Source organism: Chroicocephalus ridibundus, chromosome 3 (assembly GCF_963924245.1).
Source record: "Chroicocephalus ridibundus chromosome 3, bChrRid1.1, whole genome shotgun sequence".
NCBI classification, from domain to species: domain Eukaryota; kingdom Metazoa; phylum Chordata; class Aves; order Charadriiformes; family Laridae; genus Chroicocephalus; species Chroicocephalus ridibundus.
Genome location: NC_086286.1, coordinates 89,901,206 through 89,915,718, shown reverse-complemented (window position 1 = coordinate 89,915,718; position 14,513 = coordinate 89,901,206). Strand labels below are relative to the sequence as shown.

At 41.5% G+C, this 14,513-nt stretch overlaps 1 protein-coding gene and 3 non-coding genes across 9 annotated transcripts in view; all 4 read right to left on the bottom strand.

The window, feature by feature from the left end:
- Positions 1–12,719, bottom strand: part of SYNCRIP (synaptotagmin binding cytoplasmic RNA interacting protein) — a 50,901-nt gene extending 38,182 nt beyond the window's left edge. For 4 of the 6 annotated variants that reach the window (XM_063330043.1, XM_063330044.1, XM_063330045.1 and 1 more), the window contains exons 1-5: positions 10,785–10,854; positions 9,893–9,962; positions 9,216–9,298; positions 8,169–8,198; positions 4,701–6,627 (exon numbers count right to left, since the gene is read on the bottom strand). The gene's annotated coding sequence lies outside the window, so the exon portion shown is untranslated. Of the gene's footprint in view, positions 1–4,700; positions 6,628–8,168; positions 8,199–9,215; positions 9,299–9,892; positions 9,963–10,784; positions 10,856–12,642 lie in introns of those variants that run through there. The other 2 variants (XM_063330040.1, XM_063330039.1) reach the window with 2 other exon arrangements.
- LOC134514021 (small nucleolar RNA SNORD50) lies at positions 6,814–6,884 on the bottom strand. The gene has a single exon (XR_010070608.1). It is a non-coding gene; the product is annotated as a small nucleolar RNA SNORD50 (small nucleolar RNA).
- Positions 8,020–8,092, bottom strand: LOC134514023 (small nucleolar RNA SNORD50). Its single transcript, XR_010070610.1, has one exon. It is a non-coding gene; the product is annotated as a small nucleolar RNA SNORD50 (small nucleolar RNA).
- LOC134514024 (small nucleolar RNA SNORD50) lies at positions 8,999–9,065 on the bottom strand. Its single transcript, XR_010070611.1, has one exon. It is a non-coding gene; the product is annotated as a small nucleolar RNA SNORD50 (small nucleolar RNA).
- Positions 12,720–14,513: the final 1,794 nt, after the last annotated feature.

Here is a 14,513-nt window from a genome sequence, read left to right as displayed (position 1 = left end):
TATAGCATTTTCTTCTCTTACAGGTAGGCGAGGACACAACACAGTGTCATTCTGGTCACTGTCAAGTTTCTTCAACCCAAACCAGAAGCTCAGCATCTTTTTCCTTCTGAAGTTAGTGCAGTGAAATGTTAGCCATCACAAAGACAGTGGTCCGTATGACACAGCTCACTAATGACATATTGCTCACAAGACCCTCTGCATAACCATGGTAGAGGAACTTAACATTTGAAATCAAAAGGGCCGAAGCATGACATCACCCACAGTATGTCACAGCCTCAGAACTGCTGTCCTGAGGCCAGAGGCTGGGAGCACTACAGGGAGTCTCATTTCCGAGGGTTGGCAGTTAGGCTGGTGTCACTGCAGAAGATGTAGTAGCATGGATTTAGGGCACAGAAATCGTTATTCTCCACATCTTCTCCTTTTTGATTCTTCTGGTGGAAGATCTTTCATTTACTAAGTATTTGGCTTTTTACTCCTCCAATATTCTAAGACTCAATTTGCACTTAAAAAGTCTAATATCCAGATACTCTGATTGCTAGTCTTATATGGAAAGGCTACCCTTTCCTTCCTGTGGTAAGTCATAGGGACCATAGACTGCCACATTCAGACAACTCTAAGAGGCTTAAGTGGTTTTTTGTTGGGTTTTTTTGGGGTTTTTTTTTTGGGTTGTGTGTGGGGTTTGTTTCTTTTTTTTTTTTTTTAAACAACCATACCTTCAGAAATAGGGTGAGAACATCTAAAAGGATGTTTCTCCCCCTTCCATCTTCCCAAGCAGTAGCATTGGTGGTCTTCAGTCCTTTATCATTTCAGATCCTCACAAGAACAAGTGAGATTTCTCTCCAAATCTATGGAGCTCCTGGCAAACCACTTTCTTCATATTTGCAAGCTAAAAGCTTTGGACCTTCCCAAATCGAGCATAGCTCATATTGGGGCTGGTACTTTTATAGAAAATGTATCTAGCAGTTACTACTTCAGTTCAGTCTTACTCTTCTAATCAAAAAACTATGAACTACACGAAAACTCCCAGAAGAAAGTATTCATACTATTTCCAGTTTTCGCGTCATAGCAATTAAAAAAGGCAAAACACACAGCAAAACACCTTGCAGTCAACCCTCATAAAGGGTCATCATATAAAGATCCCTTTACATGGGAGGAAGGCTTTCTCAGCAGCCTTAAATCTGTATCTCAAATTAGCAGAAACTGTGCCGAACGACTTTTCACTGGCAACGGAACTTGTTCCGTTCAAGTACACGTAAATGAAGACAAGCCAATTCTGGCAACTGTACGAGTACTTCTTCAAAAACATGTTTTCAAAAACCCAGACACTGTTCCCACCCCATGAAGTTTTTTTGGGGGAACATCCTCAGCACTGTGATACCTTTTTATTGTAAAATACTCTTTTAAGATGTTCTGAAGGTAACTCCTGTTCCTGCCATTAAACTTATGTGGTTTATAATCTGTAAAACAGGAAGAGGGGGAAGCGTTAATTCCCACAAACCAAACCTCTTTTTTGTTTGCAATAGCAAATATGTAACTTAATAAAATTTTCAGAACCAGAAACTACGTAATCCAACTATTTACAGAAAATGTTTGTTCTAAGATACACTGGGGATTGAATAAGCATACTCTGAACTGTTTAACTTGTGAAGGCCAAATGACATTAAGAACTGCCGCTCACCGTGTTTCAATATTGCACTTTTCTGATGGTGTGCAAGAAATTGAACTAAAAGACTGAAGCAGTTTGCTTTATATTCTGCTGCAGAAAATGACCTAACTGCTAGACAGAGCTAACACACCTAGAGAGTTTGAGTTGCAAGTGTTTCTTTCAGGATTCCATAGTATCTGCAACATCCCTCATTCTGACTGAAAAACAACCAACCAACTAAGGCTAGGGCAAATTATTTTCTATTTTATCAAAGTAACATGACGTACAGCGATTTAACAGTAGCTGTATATTCCTCCTCTGCAGTGATCTTAAGGTGATTTAAAAATACAACCATCGCTTTTCCACCAACTAAACAGTTTCAAAATAAGTTCTAAGCATTTATTTCAGTCCATTCATCTCTTTTTAGCTTCTTTCCAATATATAAAATAATGACTGAACTTTATTTTAGGACAGATTTTAATCATTCCTCACTTGCAACCATAAAACTAGTACTGTTATTGCTGGGACAATATTCCTTCAGTTACTTACTGAGAACTCCAATCACAGGGAGAAAAACAGTGGTTAGTGGTCCGGTGAGAAGCCTGAAGTGTAACTCAGGGATATTAAGGTAAGAGCGCATATCAATACTTCAAATTTTCACCTCCAGCATACCTCAAACAGTAAAGTCGTCCTAGCACCAGGGCCTTAACTGGACTCCACTTACCACTGTTTTCATTAATGTGAGAGTTGAAAGAGACATCGGTTTCAAAGAGAAAAAAAAGCTTTTACTTCAGCTCCTTCCTAAGTCATATTGTCCTCCCCCCTTCTCCCCTCCCCCCACAGTTACTAGCATATGTACTACTTCATATATTTTACAGCCCACATATCATTCATGTTTCTTATCTTTTTAAATGGAGATAGGTCGCAATCGCCAAGTAGTATTCAAATACAAATGAAAATCTCCTCAGGAAATTCCCAAGCAAACTGCTGGAAAGCCTCTCTGTACTTCTCCTGTTCCTTATCCTGGTCATCCTCAGACAGAATACTGAGCGAGCCAGACTTTGTCCCACTCAATACAGCCATTCTTCTGAGCATCAAACACCACTTTGTCCTCCCGAGCCTGCAGGAAGTTTGAGACAATGGCAGAGAAGTACTGTCTTCATAGCCCCGATAGCTCAACTGGACTATCAACTAAAAAGCCACATGGGATGTTTGAAAGAAAGTGGAACTTATCATTTTAATTCTGCTTTTCCAGTTTATATCCTCCGAGAAAAACAGACAAGGGCAGACAAGCAAAAATGCATGTAATACCGGTTATAACAGAAAGTACAGAGAATGTAAATCATTGGACACATACACTTACATAGCATACGAAGGCCTCCATTTCTACTCCACTCAACTAAAATAACCATTTATCTGTTAAATTCATTCATATTCCAGATTATAACTCACATTCTGTACTCTGAACTGTGGGAGGGGGTGTGCAGAAAAACTACCGACCCCAAGTCAGGGTTAAATACTCTCCAATACAGAGGATACATTTCCTTGGGCAAAGTCTAACACTTTGCTCACTCTGCTGTGTCCATCTTTGACTGTCTTAAGGAGTCCCTCTCACATCTGTAATTTAACTTCTATGCCCGTTTTTAATCGGTGAATCTCATACCTGAGCTTTATATGGCAAGTTTATACAATTAAGAGCCTGCCTGCCCCAGAAGGCAGCGACCTCACTGAAGCTGGCACACAGCGTAACCGCAGCCACGGTGGCGCACTGCTCTGCAGGCCAGTACCCTGACGGCACAGCTTATGCTGAATTTTCTCTTCACTGGGATCTGTTACTCCAAGCAGGCTTCACACCAGCAAATGCACTCTCACAGCAGTGGGGGTGCCATGGCAAGATAAACCACTGCTAGCTTAGTTTCGCTCACTTGCAACTGCTTACATAGATCTACAGCCTCCACCGGCAAGACAAGTTCTTCAGCAACAGACAAAACCTCCCACCTTAATAGGGACCTTATTAATGGTAACAAAGCATTTATGCAGAGCTTGCAGCTGCATTACTCCTCTTCCTTGTAAGCCCACCTCTCATTTAACTCAAAAAAGGGCTCTGCATTTTTTACCCAGTTACTAGGACCGATACATGGCAATATTCCAGAAAAAAGTTTGTCTAACCATTCATTTCTTGGACCACAGCCCAACAGCCATGTGACACTTACAAGCTGAACACTAATGATAGTGCAAGATTTCACCACACTATTTAAACCACACACACAAAAAAAGCAGTGTTTTCATGCTGTTTACTGCACAATCTTAAGTCAAAGCTTTAAATCTAGCAAGCTATTTTGTAAATGGAAGTTTAATGAAGTACTTCTGCAGAGAAACCTCATGCCATGTGTTCCAAACACATCACACAGTACTCTTCACAACTACATCTCCTTATCTCAATTGCTTGTATAAAACATCTTACCAGATTCAAAAAACATACCAGAACTAAATCCACAAGTGGTTTGCAAACACGTTGTCCCCCTCCCACCAAGCAAAAAAGCCATCACAAGTATTATTCTTTACATATTACATACTACTAACACGTTTCATGGTTTACCCATCTTCTTCAGCCTTATAGCACAGGAGCATTCATAAAGACTTACAGCTAATAGCCAATATGCTTAATCAGTGGCCACATCTACCTTTTTCTGTGTCAAGTGAAGGGTTCATCTTTTTCATGATTAAACACTGCTCCTAGAGACAGCCCTCCACCACCCAACATGCAAGATAACATGATTCTCTGGCACCCTTTACCCAATACTGTCACTCCTAGATCAGAACCCACCCCCAAGGAATGTTTTAAAACATACAGAACAGGACTGATGTGAAGTACTTTAGGTATCTGAAGCATCACCCACAATTCTAAAACTTTCTCTGTAGTCTTTTATTCGATTCCAGAAATCACAAAAGCAACTCATTCTCACCAGGTTTACTGCAGATACACATAGCAGTATCTCATCAAAAGCTTCTATATTTCACATTAGTGTCAGCCCGAAGGACAAAAAGACGGTACCTTTACACTCAAATTGCTGCTGCATTACCCACTTCTCTGGTCTTCAGCATCTTCTTTTCCTCCAGAAGAGACTGACCTAGCCAGGGCTGGCAAGTTTTTGACTTACCACCCAGTCAGCTTCACTAAATGCTGTCAACAGCACCCCGACTTTTCACAGAACTGCAGTGGGCACAGTATGGAGACTGGTCCCTCTCCACTTCTGAAGTACATAATCACTAAGGGAGTTTATGTTGTCCAGGAGTCACTCGAGCACAATGTGGAGTATGATGTGCCAGTACGTGCTGTACCAGACAGTGCAACAAGGCCATGTTGCCTTTATAGCTCTTGCAAAGTACAAGCTGTCAGAGAACACTGTGGTGTGACTACAGACCTGATGTGCAAGAGCCAGGTTTGTCACATTCTCATCTTTATTCAAGAGCAAGCATGTACAAAACACAACACATGGAAATACCTACCCTTGTCAGTAACATTTATTAACAAAAATAATAAATCCTGTTGAAAACAGTGAAGGGAAGGCTGCTCTGTAGCAAATTTCCGCAGATTTTGATACATTCAACAGACCGATTTGCACAGTTTTGCTGAAAAGGAGCAGCCTTTAGCCAAAGTAGCTGGTTACTGCTAACAATGACCAAAGCATACGACATGCTCAGTGAGCCAATGCACTCCTGGATTGGGTCAGATCCTTAGCATGCATTTTAGTAGTCATCAGATAGATACTTACTTTTGACATTCCCAATGCTTCAGGAACTGCTACTGGTAGTGTTTTGCACTTCATGATACTGCTTAGACAGAAAACTGGGCTTTTCATGGAATTTGTCATTTAGAAATATGCACATTCCATGAGCTATAGAATTCCTCCAGCTCTCTAAAGGAAGAGAGCTGCTGGCATCTAATGCTGTCACTTTTGGCTGAATACAGGGTAGTTTCTCAGTATTTTGGTGCATTTTGAAATGAGGCAGTAACTAGCTCTATCAATTTCTACATTCTCATGTTTCTTCCTTTATAAAGCATTCCTGACAAATAGGTTTGAGAGTCACACTTTAAGGCAGATTGCATCTTACATACATAAAGATTTGTCTTTAAAATCCAATTTAATTGGTGACCAATTCATGACCCCTCGACTTCTCCACGGAAGAGTGCCGATCTGATACAGCACGATTAGTTTTGAAGTGACTGATGAAAGCCCAAGTTCCAATGTGGGTACTGCTTTCTCCCACTGCTGACCTCTTTTCCCCACCCAGCAAGGAGTTAACATAGTCAGTGTATTCCTCAAAGGGCAGTTCCACCGTTGTGGTCCTTTCATGCTAAAGTGGCAGTCCACAAAACCCCAGTTCCGCTCTCCCTCACTAGATACAGACAGCAATGAAAGCTTTAGACCTTGCCTTTTGTGTAACCACAGCTTTCCTCACGACACTTGAATTTCTTTCTCGCAAGCGTTTCACGTTTATGCTTACATACCACCATCACCTCATCTACTTCCTCCTATCTCCTGGAGGACACCACCCTCAAAAAGCAGACTTACTGGTTTGAATGTGTGTACCCATTTTACTTTCTCCCTGTTTTTACAGGGCCTACCGGTGAGCTCCATTGTTTTAAGTTATTACAGATCTTCAGTATCAGCAAGTCTGTCTACCCTTATGATATTTTAAAAGGGCAAATACTCTTAGTGGTTTTTCCACATACTGAAGATCAACATTCATTTTCCTAATATCGCTGCTATCCTTCCTACAGAGGGCAGCTCATGGAAAAGTGCTATTTCAAATATGGAGAGACAGTCTAAACAAAGTGGCGGCAGCTGTTTCAGCAGGCTTTTAAAAACATGGCATCCCACTCCAAGCCACAAAAACTCTTGAGGTGTTACACTTCCTTCCAGTTACAGATCATCCATATTTGTCAGGCAGCACTGACAAAGTGTTCCAACTCATCACTGGAAAAAGAGAACAAGGTCTAAGTAAAACAGTTCATGTGAGGGAGAAATTTCAATTTCTGAGCAAGCATACAACATCTGTATACATTAAGGTGTTACCATTTCTGTAAAAAAAAAAGTCAAACCCTAAAACCCTACAGACATCATAATACTTTTCAGAAAGTTTAAATCAAATCTTTTGGTCTCATCTCAGATTCCGGATCCGTATTAGATTTTTCAGCAAGGAATTCAGGTTCGGGATAGGATCATCACAGATGAGACAGAAGCAATACAGAAAATGCAAGTTTAATATGAAATGTACTATTTTTCTATAGGGTTTCTGATTGCAATACAGAAATTAAACATTCTCTAGTCCTTTGACATATTTCAATAATAACGTACACTTTTTTAAAACTTTGCATGTAGTTTTGAAAGCTAACCAAGGTTAGGCACAGCTATCAGCACACACTGTGCCCTGGGGAACAAGTGTTCTTAAATTCTGATTATGTACAGAATTCATTACTACACCAACTTACCATATATATTGATCAACTACTGTATTAAATATATGAACTGTCATAATACAAAAAATTCCTGAACTGTAACCACTTTAGACTTTGAATAAGCTAAAAGCATTTGTTCCTACATTTCTGACCATTTTCCTGTCCAAAAAAACCCCCGAGACATTTATTAATTCAGAAAATTTTTTTCATCACTCAAAATATAACTTGCCATCTATTTAGTCTCTCATACAGAGCAAACTACATGTTTAATCATGTGTTGGATTATTATCAGTACTCCGCAAGTGCTGTGAAACTAAGTTAGAAGTGTAGTAGTCGTGCCACAGAAAGATTTATTTCACTTCTCTTGCCCAGCTATTGCTCAACTTGGCTATGAACTATGATAGGCAACTAACCAATCAAATGTAATTCCCACTCTCCTATCCGATTTTATAAGTTCACTTCTGAAAATTAGCTAATACCTGGTTGTCAGCTTCTATCAAAATATTGGAAACTCCAGAAGCTAAAATCCACCAACAAACAAGCATTAAATAAAAAACTGCTTCCAGACCACGTTCTTCTACCTACGACTCTCCTGCTAGCAACAGGAAAGTTGAGACTACTGCCGAACTAGAGCTGTAAGTTCAAAATAAGGCCAAGACAGATCATTTATTGTTTCACCCTGTTTTCCATAATACAGATACAGGCAAACCCCACTCCAAATATTCCATTTCTAATACAACAGTTTACATGTCCCCTCCCTGCTTATAAATGGTGTTGTCAGTAATCCATTTTTAAAGCAGTCATTTAAAAATTATTATTTAAACCAGTTTTGCTGAGTTTCAAGGTATGTACAGACTATGAAGCCTATCATCTTCAAACACTTCATCCATTCTGGTGTTGCAGTAATCTCAACTCAGAAGTCAGATTCACATGTGTTTTTCATCAAGCAATCAATCAGGTTTGGGATAGGTTCTTCACTGATCAGACACACCAATGGTTTTAAGCATTACTCCCACATCAAGCTTTTAAATTAATCATAACATTTATTGAAATTCATACCTTCAATTGAGAAGCAGCCTTCAAGCATCTCTGCAAAGACATAAAATGCACTGATTAGTTACACTAACAAAGCGTGCTCCTTCCAACTTCTCTAGATCACTCCACATCCTAATTGCAATATTGCCTGTCTAAACAATACAGCATTTTATAGGTAGCACTGCTGCACAAGAAGTTTCACTCACGCATTTGAACTTCACATACTGGGACAAAGCCTGTTCTTCAAAAGAAACTGCCAACAGTTAGCAAGGTATTTAAAGGTACCTTTCTTTAATAAGGAATGGAATAATACTCTTGATGCACAGTAAGCTTTCACAAGCACGCTTTTTGCCTGCTGCAAGTATAATCTTATACTAGCTCTTCTGAATTAGTTTAGCTCTGGAGCTAAAACCACTTGAATATAATTAGAATTCATTAAAATTCACCACCCAATTCCACCTTTAATCATTAACATTGCTTTTCTTAAATGCTAACATCTGAGTGAGCCCTAAGTTAACAGTCCTAAGAGGGTCAAAGCACAAACATCACTAGCTTTCCAACACCAGCAACACTTCCCTACCAGGGGACTTTACCCATGCTAAGACAGGATACCCCAAGTTATAGAGGTCTAACACTTCCCTCTCTCTGCTCTTTAAATGATGTTAGCTGTTGCAACAGCACATATCCATGTCAACATATACCTGAAGTGAATTTAAATAATGCACGAACATCCTTTTTCACAACCTGGTGCATGGTGGCATCTAGCTTGCAGATGGGGACAGCAATAAAAGTAGCACTAACTGGGACAATGATTTAATCTAAGTGACTTTTGAAAGAATTATTTAAGTGGTTTCATCTCAGTAGCCAGATCCGTATGAAGTTTCTCATCAACATATCAGGTTTGGCAGTTTCATCATGATTTACCACTTAAACATCAGTGACGAGAACTGTAACACAATTCATATATTCACATATTTAAAAAAAAGCTTTGTCTTTCATATGCAGATGTACTGAAAAGGGAATACATTACAATTAACAAAAATTTTCAACTGCTTAATCAATAAATATTACCTCCAGCTGTTGTACTACAGTTGCCAGGAAATCTTTCATCAGGACACCTGACATTCCCATTATTAGAAACTGTTCACACCATTCTAGAAATTTGAGTAAAAAAATCAGTTACATGTTCATGCATAATGTAGTGCAACCCATTAGGAACAACCAAGTTTTACTCTTGTGGATCCCCCTGCCTCCCAACCACTGGTTGCAAGTATTTCAGTCAATTTGAATTGAATACAGATCCTGAAGTTATTTCTTAGCATTTCCAAAAGGTGAGAATATTAACAATACTCTTTAAAAGATGAATACACATTTTTATTAAAATTTGAACCACTTTCGCCTGCTTCTATTAACGAGCCTCAGATGTTCCCCTTGTCTTCTTCACCAAAACACTTCCTCATACTAATCTACCAATAAAGTGTAAATTCACAATTAAAAGCCATCTCGAGGTAATCTTTGTCAGATTTAGTATGAATACTTCAGATAAGCATATTTTACCAGCTCCTCCAACAGCAACCCAAATAAAATATTTGCCAACTCCCCATAGTACTAGACCATGTCAAACATGCCTGAAATACAATGATACCTCAATTTTAAAGCTAATGACACACCCACTAATTTGATCACATGCATATTTTGCTAATCCATTTATCATATTAATTTATTCCCACTGATCATTCAAAACATACATAGCTCTCAGGAAAATCCACTTGTGTGTGCCAAGTATTCTTCTACTTCTGATGCTGCTTCCATGAAGGGCTAAAATTGAAATTAAAGAAAAATTGTGTTTTAAAGTAGAAAATACCTCTTGCAGCGGTCTAGCATCATCTCTCATGTTATTATGTCAGAAACATAATCACCAAGCACTAAACATTCACTTTTTCATAGAACAATTCAATATTGGTCTAGAATAGTCTTCAATACCTGACAAACCGAAATTTTGTATGCACTAGAAAAAAAAGACCCTGAATTGGATTTGGACCCTTTTGCAACCATTGCAATGTCTGAAGAACAAAGACATTCAAGCTTCTATTTAAAAAAATATATGACTGGCCATGCATTTATTCACAACACAATACTACTCTCCGTCCATAGTTTGCAGGATCATTATCCCCACTACATTCAAATATGGTCATGTATGTAGATTCACATTAACTCAAATACACACCATGACCAGACAGCTAACTCACACCATCTCCAAAATCAGTATAATTTAGCACAAGTTAACAGAGTGATTTATCACGTGGGTCTTCATGCTTTTTTAAATGCCACAGCAAAAGAAATGAAAGCGAAAACAACTGACCTAAGGGCTGACCTTAACTCAGTGAAGAGCATAAAATAAATTACTCATCAGTTTGATGGCAACTATGAAAATGCAGTATACGGTAACTGGTTTTCCTTTTTGTCCCACTCAGTAGTCATATAAAGATGACAACCCTCTGGCACTTAACATATTCCATACTTTTCACAGAAAAAAATATAGAAATTAAGTAAGAAATTGAAACATTTATCATCTTGATGAACAATAAAAATGTTGTGTTATTTCTAGAGCAATAAAATTAAGAAATCCAGAGCCATTACCTTAATGTTTCTGTACAATGCATTGGACACCACTGAAAACTTCCTCTCCATCATACCTAAAAACAAACAAACTTAACACTTGAAATCAGCAGATTCTTATTACCAGGCCACTAAGTCACACACATTATAAGACAGTAATCATCAACAATTTCTCAAGTCTCAGAAACAATAATATGTTAAGTACGTAAGTCTCAATTTTGCAGGAGGCCTTTTAGAAAGCAGCAAGAAATGCAGCCAGTTTTAAGTAACAAAGGAGTTATGAGTTAAATCCACTTGAAATACCATAATAAAAGCACTGCAGAAATAACTGCATACACTATTAAACTTCAGTTCAAAGGATTAATGAAAAATCATCATCTCAAGGTTTCAGTCCTTTAAGTAAAAGGACCGATTTCAATTGATTTAGAGAATTCAGTTTTAATCACATAAGAAATATTTAAATCTACCAGCTCAACTAGACAAACACATGACAAGGTATTTGTTTTGTCATATAAAATAGTTTAAAAACACACACTTCAACAATAATGTTTCTCACTCTGCACTATGTAGATCAAATAAATGTAGCAATCCATTACAGGTAACTTATTAAACTTGTTTTGTTTCAGATCACAAAAACAACTTAAGCTATGGAAAACCTCGAGTTAAGCTTGCTTATTACACTCAATAACCAAGGGTTACTAACGGATTATAAAGATTCAAAAATTTTACTGTTCAGTTATCTAACATATGACTCAGGCTATCATTAGACAAGCTAATTCAACACGGAATGAATGCACTCGACAACTTCCTACATAAATGCAACCATCTCCTTATCTTTGCTTGCAGATAAGAGCCTAGAATTCTAACTGTATTTTGTTGTTGTATAGTCCGGTTCTTCCAGAAGTACTGTGGCTCAATGACATTAACATCGCAAGAGGGGGAAAAAAGACCACAGGATCCTTTTTGGGGGGAGGGGGCAGGTTTATATGTATTTTTTATTAAGTCTCCCTTTATTCTGCTGTCTCATTGCCTATCAAAAAAAAAGACACATCAGTAGTTAAAATGTTAAAGTAATCTCATGATTCACATTAAAAACGCATATACAGATTGTGGTCGGTTTTTTCTTGGCATGATCTATGGATTTTACAGTAACTATGTTTTTAAAAGTCTTCCGTTATAGGACAATTCCATGATGCCGATGGCTGAGCCCTATGAAACCTACAGGCAACACAAGTCTGCGCACCAACCCTACACCAAACGAACATGGCAAGCCTGCCTTATTCGAGGACCCCTAACCTCTCACCGAAACACCTCATCGTGACGCTTAGGCCGACCTCATCCCTCAGCATCAGGCAGCATTTGAGATACTAATTCAAACGACAACCGAGTGAGAAGTGAAAGGCCGCCTCGCCCGGGCCAGGGGCTGCCCCCAACCCCAATTCCTTCACCACCCCTCTAAGGTACCCTTCACAGCTCCCCCCCGCCACCGGCTGGACATCAAAATGGCGCAGGCCCAGCAGCGCCCCGCCGGCCGCCGCCCGCACCAGGGCAAAATGGTACCCGCCGCCCATCCCAGCCTGCCCCGCGCCGCGGGACACCGCTTCCGGTGGGGGAACGGGCCCCGCCGAGGCAGGCGGCCTGCCGGGACACGTAGTCCGCCCCTCCGGCCCCTCGCTGCAGCGGGGCGCCGAACACCGCGGCTGCGGCCCGCGCGGCCGGCTAGCGTCTGGCCGTGCCCGCCCTGCCCGCGGCTTCCAGCCGCATCCCGCCAGCTCCAGCCTCAAGTGCTTCGCCGGCGAGCCTCCCGAGCAGCCAAACGCAGATACGAAACCCAGGTGCCCTCCAGCCCCACCGGAGCGGCAGCCCACGCTGCACCCACCTTGCCCGCCCCTACAACAGCTCCGCAGGAAAAGGAGGAAGAAGGGGGCGCCCGCTGCCTTTATATCTACGCTGTGGGGTGGGAACGAGGCTGGCCCCGCCCTTCTCCCCGCGAGCCGAGGGGCGGGGACGCCGAGGATCTCGCGCGGGGTCGCGCTTTGCCGCCCAGAGCGTGAGCAAGGAAGCGAGGGAGCGCGCGGAGCGGCTGTTGTCCGTTGCCCCGCCTTGTGCCCGCTCCCTCTACCTCGCGGGCGGGGAGCCGTTGGCTGCCCCGCTGACGTGTTGCCCGCCGAGGGTGAGGGGGGGCGCCCGCGGCGGTGCGGCCTCCCTTCGGCTGCCAGAGCGCCCGGGCCTCAGCGGCGGTGGCTGAAGGCGCCCCGCGGCGGGAGGCGCTGCCTGCCCCCTCAGGCAGGCCCCTCAGCCCGAGGCCCACGCCACAAGCCTTCCGCAGGTCAGGCGGGCTGAGCGGCAGGCGGCCTCGGCCTTGGCTGCCCGCCCGCCTGTCCTCTCTCCCAGGGGCGGAGGGGAGCAGACGGGAGGGGGCTGCCCTCTCTCGCTGGGGATGGTACGCCCTCGGGAAAGGAAGAATGAGCCCTCGAGGCTGGCTTTTGATGCCGGCGCTGTTCGTGCTTTTTGCGTTACAGGGCACTTGGCGTAAAGCACAGAGCTCGCAAGTGAAGGGAGGGACCTGATACAGCTCCACTTCCCAAACATACAAAAAAAGCTTTTCATTGAGTACTTGTTTCTTATATCTGTCTTCTGTTACTGTTCCCTTGGGCTCCAAGTGGTTAACCTGCTATAGCTATGCCTGAATGTTTCAACTTCCCTTCATCTCTAATTAGATGTTTCTGAAACCTTAACCACACAGACATCCTTTCCCTTTTTGGAAATAGCACGGCATGCTTTATCTCTGTATGACATTACAAGTCATCAGGGCTGAAAAATCTCTTAGCTGCAAGAGAGAGAAAAAAAAAAAACAGCTTTCTGCAGTTTTTCACTCTAGAAAGCCTAAGGATGCTGTTCACAGTGAACCCAAGGGTGGGCTGCCCCAGTCCCAGCACAGCTAGAGCCACAACTACAACTTTAGCCATCTGTAGTTGTACAGCCGCAGGTCTGTACAGTTGTACAGATATTGTATAGTTGTACCTCAATCAAAAAGTGGCTTAGTCTCCAGCTGAATCGTCCTCCTGTACTGCTGTGGAAGCGCTAGTGAAAGAAGTCGGAGCAGGTATCTGGGCTACAGTGGGGATGGCAGAAGCACTACAGCTTAGATGACCTTTAAACTGATGTGAAATGACATCCTAAATTCTCATAATATTTATAGAGGTTCTCACTAATTGTTTATAAATAGTCTTTTTCATCTGCCTGTTTATTGAGAGGTTTAGCGTATCAATCAACTTAGTTGAGGAAATCAGGAAAAAAAATGAATGGTGAAGAAAAGCTCAAAAAATTGTTTGGTGTTTTGACAAGTTAGGAGTACTACAGAAAACGATGATCCACAAGATGGACCCTCAATAAAAGGGTCTGACTGTCTGGGGCAGGTAAGGGAAGTCTAGAAAAGTGAGTTGTAAAGTGCTAAAACATCTGGCAATTTTATCCCTAATATTATTGAGATTAATAGTACCACGAAAACTAAATAGATGAAAAATGTTTTCTTCTGCAGCCCATGGCAGGAGTTGACACTCGTTTCCTCTATGCTTTTCTTCTTCCACATCCCATTTTACCTGTCTGAAATCTTCCTCTTGACTGCAAGCAGGCTGACCCAAATGTCAGACTGCAAGCTGCAGCTGGCCCACTGTCTTTTCTGCTGTAGATACAAAAGGGAAAAAGTCTTTGGGCAGGAGTGTTGATCTGCTTGAGGGTGGGAAGGCT